Source organism: Lonchura striata, chromosome 21 (assembly GCF_046129695.1).
Source record: "Lonchura striata isolate bLonStr1 chromosome 21, bLonStr1.mat, whole genome shotgun sequence".
In the NCBI taxonomy this organism is placed as follows: Eukaryota; Metazoa; Chordata; class Aves; order Passeriformes; family Estrildidae; genus Lonchura; species Lonchura striata.
Window position 1 is genome coordinate 6,286,541 of NC_134623.1, and position 6,000 is coordinate 6,292,540.

The following is a 6,000-nucleotide window of genomic DNA, read 5'->3' on the forward strand; positions in this document are numbered from 1 at the left end:
CTGGGCAGAAAAACCTTGAGGAGAGGACAACTTCAGTCTGCTAGCCATACTTGGATATAAGGATTTTCTGCACTCAGGTCTCAGCCCAGTTCCAGGGGCTCCTGGGGACATCCTTTGGCCATTTTCCCTGGGAAAGAAAACTCACCAGTCCAGGTTCCTGATGTCAGTTTGTAGGGCTCCCTTGGGTCTATCTGGGCAGCACAAATTTGAGGTGGGGACAATTTCGGTTTGGAGTCCAAACTTCGCTATAAGGATTCTTTGCAGTCAGGTCCCAGCCGCGTGCCAGGGGCCCCTGGGCAGATCCTTTGGCAATTTTCCCTTGGAAAGGAAACTCACCAGTCCAGGTTCCTGATGTCAGTTTCTAGGGCTCCCTTGGGTCTATCAGGGTAGCACAAATTTGAGGAGGGGACAACTTTGGTCTGCGATCCATCCTTCGATATAGGGATTCTTTGCTGTCAGGTCCCAGCCCTGTGCCAGGGGCCCATGGCATATCCTTTGGCCATTTTCCCTGGGAAAGAAAACTCTCCAGTCCAGGTTCCTGATATCAGTTTGTAGGGCTCCCTTGGGTCTATCTGGGCAGCAGAAATTTGAGGATGGGACAACATTGGCCTGCAATCCATCCTTCGATATAAGGATTATTTGCAATCAGGGTCCCGCTCAGGGCCAGGGGCCCCAGGGCACATCCTTTGGCCATTTTCCCTGGGAAAGAAAACTCACCAGTCCAGGTTGCTGATGTCAGTTTTTAGGGCTCCCTTGGGTCTATGTGGGCAGCACAAGTTTTGGCTGGGGACAATTTCAGTCTGGGGTCCATCCTTCAATACAAGGATTTTTTGCAGTCAGGTCCCAGCCCTGTGCTTGGGGCCCCTGTGCACATCCTTTGGCCATTTTCCCTGGGAAAGAAAACTCACAAGTCCAGGTACCCGATGTCAGTTTGTAGGGCTCCCTTGGGTCTATCTGGGCAGCACAAGTATGAGATGGGGACAACTTCAGTCTGGGGTCCATCCTTCGATACAAGGATTTTTTGCAGTCAGGTCCCAGCCTTGTGCTTGGGGCCCTGGGCACATCCTTTGGCCATTTTTCCAGGGCAAGAAAACTCACCAGTCCAGGTCGCTGATGTCAGTTTGTAGGGCTCCCTTGGGTCTATCTGGGCAGCAGAAATTTGAGGAGGGGACAACTTTGGTCTGCGATCCATCCTTCGATATAGGGATTATTTGCAGTCAGGCCCCAGCCCTGGTCCAGAGGCCCATGGGCACATCCTTTGGCCATTTTCCCTGGGAAAGAAAACTCACCAGTCCAGATTCCTGATGTCAGTTTTAGGGCTCCCTTGGGTCTATCTGGGCAGCAAAAATTTCAGGAGGGGACAATTTCCGTCTGGGGTCCATCCTTCGATACAAGGATTTTTTGCAGTCAGGCCGAGCCCTGTGCTTGGGGCCCCTGGGCACAGCCTTTGGCCATTTTCCCTGGGAAAGAAAACTCACCAGTCCAGGTTGCTGATGTCAGTTTGTAGGGCTCCCTTGGGTCTATCAGGGCAGCACAAATTTGAGGAGGGGACAACTTTGGTTTGGGGACCCAACTTAGATATAAGGATTCTTTGCAGTCAGGCTCAGGCCTGTGGCAGGGGCCCCTGTGCACATCCTTTGGCCATTTTCCCTGGGAAAGAAAACTCACCAGTCCAGGTACCCGATATCAGTTTGTAGGGCTCCCTTGGGTCTATCTGGGCAGCACAAGTATGAGATGGGGACAACTTCAGTCTGGGGTCCATCCTTCGATACATGGATTTTTTGCAGTCAGGTCCCAGCCTTGTGCTTGGGGCCCTGGGCACATCCTTTGGCCATTTTTCCAGGGAAAGAAAACTCACCAGTCCAGGTTCCTGATGTCAGTTTGTAGGGCTCCCTTGGGTCTATCAGGGCAGCAGAAATTTGAGGAGGGGACAACTTTGGTCTGCGATCCATCCTTCGATATAGGGATTATTTGCAGTCAGGCCCCAGCCCTGGTCCAGAGGCCCATGGGCACATCCTTTGGCCATTTTCCCTGGGAAAGAAAACTCACCAGTCGAGGTTGCTGATGTCAGTTTGTAGGTCTCCCTTGGGTCTATCAGGGCAGCACAAGTTTTAGGAGGGGACAAATTCAGTCTGGGGTCTATCCTTCGATACAAGGATTTTTTGCATTCAGGCCGCAGGCCAGGGCCAGGGGCCCCTGGGCACATCCTTTGGCCATTTTCCCTGGGAAAGAAAACTCACCAGTCCAGGTTGCTGATGTCAGTTTGTAGGGCTCCCTTGGGTCTATCTGGGCAGAAAAACCTTGAGGAGGGGACAACTTCAGTCTGCTATCCATACTTCGATATAAGGATTTTCTGCACTCAGGTCTCAGCCCAGTGCCAGGGGCTCCTGGGCACATCCTTTGGCCATTTTCCCTGGGAAAGAAAACTCACCAGTCCAGGTTCCTGATGTCAGTTTGTAGGGCTCCCTTGGGTCTATCAGGGCAGCACAAATTTGAGGTGGGGACAACTTTGGTTTGGAGTCCAAACTTCGCTATAAGGATTCTTTGCAGTAGGTCCCAGCCGTGTGCCAGGGGCCCCTGGGCAGATCCTTTGGCAATTTTCCCTTGGAAAGAAAACTCACCAGTCCAGGTTCCTGATGTCAGTTTCTAGGGCTCCCTTGGGTCTATCAGGGTAGCACAAATTTGAGGAGGGGACAACTTTGGTCTGCGATCTATCCTTCGATATAGGGATTCTTTGCTGTCAGGTCCCAGCCCTGTGCCAGGGGATCAAGGCATATCCTTTGGCCATTTTCCCTGGGAAAGAAAACTCTCCAGTCCAGGTTCCTGATATCAGTTTGTAGGGCTCCCTTGGGTCTATCTGGGCAGCAGAAATTTGAGGATGGGACAATATTGGCCTGCAATCCATCCTTCGATATAAGGATTATTTGCAATCAGGGCCCCGCTCAGGGCCAGGGGCCCCTGGGCACATCCTTTGGCCTTTTTCCCTGGGAAAGAAAACTCACAAGTCCAGGTTTCTGATGTCAGTTTCTAGGGCTCCCTTGGGTCTATCAGGGCAGCACAAGTTTTGGCTGGGGACAACTTCAGTCTGGGGTCCATCCTTCGATACAAGGATTTTTTGCAGTCAGGTCCCAGCCCTGTGCTTGGGGCCCCTGGGCACATCCTTTGGCCATTTTCCCTGGGAAAGAAAACTCACCAGTCCAGGTTGCTGATGTCAGTTTGTAGGGCTCCCTTGGGTCTATCTGGGCAGCAGAAATTTGAAAAGGGGACAACTTTGGTCTGGGGTCCATCCTTCGATATAGGGATTTTTTGCATTCAGGTTCCAGCCCAGGGCCAGGGGCCCCTGGGCACATCCTTTGGCCATTTTCCCTGGGAAAGAAAACTCACCAGTCCAGGTCGCTGATGTCAGTTTGTAGGGCTCCCTTGGGTCTATCAGGGCAGCAGAATTTTCAGTCGGGGACAATTTCCGTCTGGGGTACATCCTTCGATATATGGATGTTTTGAAGTCAGGTTCTAGCCCAGGTCCAGGAGCCCCTGTGCACATCCTTTGGCCATTTTCCCTGGGAAAGAAAACTCACCAGTCCAGGTCGCTGATGTCAGTTTGTAGGGCTCCCTTGGGTCTATCTGGGCAGCAAAATTTCAGGAGGGGACAATTTCGGTCTGGGGTCCATCCTTCGATACAAGGATTTTTTGCAGTCAGGCCGAGCCCTGTGCTTGGGGCCCCTGGGCACATCCTTTGGCCATTTTCCCTGGGAAAGAAAACTCACCAGTCCAGGTTGCTGATGTCAGTTTGTAGGGCTCCCTTGGGTCTATCAGGGCAGCACAAGTTCGAGGTGGGGACAACATCGGTCTGGGGTCCATCCTTTGATATAAGGATTTTTTGCATTCAGGTTCCAGCCCAGGGCCAGGTGCCCCTGGGCACATCCTTTGGCCATTTTCCCTGGGAAAGAAAACTCACCAGTCCAGGTTGCTGATGTCAGTTTGTAGGGCTCCATTGGGTCTGTCAGCGTAGCAAATGTTTGAGGTGCGGACAATATCGGTCTGGGTTCCATCCATTGATATAAGGATATTTGAAGTCAGGTCCCAGCCCAGGGCCAGGGGCCCCTGTGAACATCCTTTGGCCATTTTCCCTGGGAAAGAAAACTCACAAGTCCAGGTTGCTGATGTCAGTTTGTAGGGCTCCCTTGGGTCTATCAGGGCAGCACAAGTTTTAGGTAGGGACAACTTCAGTCTGCGATCCATTCTTCGATATAAGGATTTTTTTGCAATGAGGTCCCAGCCCCGGGCCAGGGGTACCTGGGCACATCCTTTGGCCATTTTCCCTGGGAAAGAAAACTCACCAGTCCAGGTTGCTGATGTCAGTTTGTAGGGCTCCCTTGGGTCTATCTGGGCAGCACAAGTATGAGATGGGGACAATTTCAGTCTGGGGTCCATCCTTCGATACAAGGATTTTTTGCAGTCAGGTCCCAGCCCTGTGCTTGGGGCCCCTGGGCACATCCTTTGGCCATTTTTCCTGGGAAAGAAAACTCACCAGTCCAGGTTGCTGATGTCAGTTTGTAGGGCTCCCTTGGGTCTATCTGGGCAGCAGAAATTTGAGGAGGGGACAATTTTGGTCTGCGATCCATCCTTCGATATAGGGATTTTTTGCAGCCAGGCCCCTGCCCTGGTCCAGAGGCCCCTGGGAATATCCTTTGGCCATTTTCCCTGGGAAAGAAAACTCACCAGTCGAGGTTGCTGATGTCAGTTTGTAGGGCTCCCTTGGGTCTATCAGGGCAGCACAAGTTTGAGGAGGGGAAAAATTCAGTCTAGGGTCTATCCTTCGATATAAGGATTTTTTGCATTCAGGCCGCAGGCCAGGGCCAGGGGCCCCTGGGCACATCCTTTGGCCATTTTCCCTGGGAAAGAAAACTCACCAGTCCAGGTTCCTGATGTCAGTTTGTCGGGCTCCCTAGGGTCTATCTGGGCAGCACAACTTTCAGGAGGGGACAACTTCTGTCTGGGTTCCATCCTTCGATATAAGGATTCTTTGCAGTCAGGTCCCAGCCCTGTCCTTGGGGCCCCTGTGCACATCCTTTGGCCATTTTCCCTGGGAAAGAAAACTCACCAGTCCAGGTTCCTGATGTCAGTTTGTAGGGCTCCCTTGGGTCTATCAGGGCAGCAGAATTTTCAGTCGGGGACAATTTCCGTCTGGGGTACATCCTTCGATATATGGATTTTTTGAAGTCAGGTTCTAGCCCAGGTGCAGGAGCCCCTGGGCACATCCTTTGGCCATTTTCCCTGGGAAAGAAAACGCACCCGTCCAGGTACCTGATGTCACTTTGTAGGTCTCCCTTGGGTCTATCTGGGCAGAAAAACCTTGAGGAGAGGACAACTTCAGTCTGCTAGCCATACTTGGATATAAGGATTTTCTGCACTCAGGTCTCAGCCCAGTTCCAGGGGCTCCTGGGGACATCCTTTGGCCATTTTCCCTGGGAAAGAAAACTCACCAGTCCAGGTTCCTGATGTCAGTTTGTAGGGCTCCCTTGGGTCTATCTGGGCAGCACAAATTTGAGGTGGGGACAATTTCGGTTTGGAGTCCAAACTTCGCTATAAGGATTCTTTGCAGTCAGGTCCCAGCCGCGTGCCAGGGGCCCCTGGGCAGATCCTTTGGCAATTTTCCCTTGGAAAGGAAACTCACCAGTCCAGGTTCCTGATGTCAGTTTCTAGGGCTCCCTTGGGTCTATCAGGGTAGCACAAATTTGAGGAGGGGACAACTTTGGTCTGCGATCCATCCTTCGATATAGGGATTCTTTGCTGTCAGGTCCCAGCCCTGTGCCAGGGGCCCATGGCATATCCTTTGGCCATTTTCCCTGGGAAAGAAAACTCTCCAGTCCAGGTTCCTGATATCAGTTTGTAGGGCTCCCTTGGGTCTATCTGGGCAGCAGAAATTTGAGGATGGGACAACATTGGCCTGCAATCCATCCTTCGATATAAGGATTATTTGCAATCAGGGTCCCGCTCAGG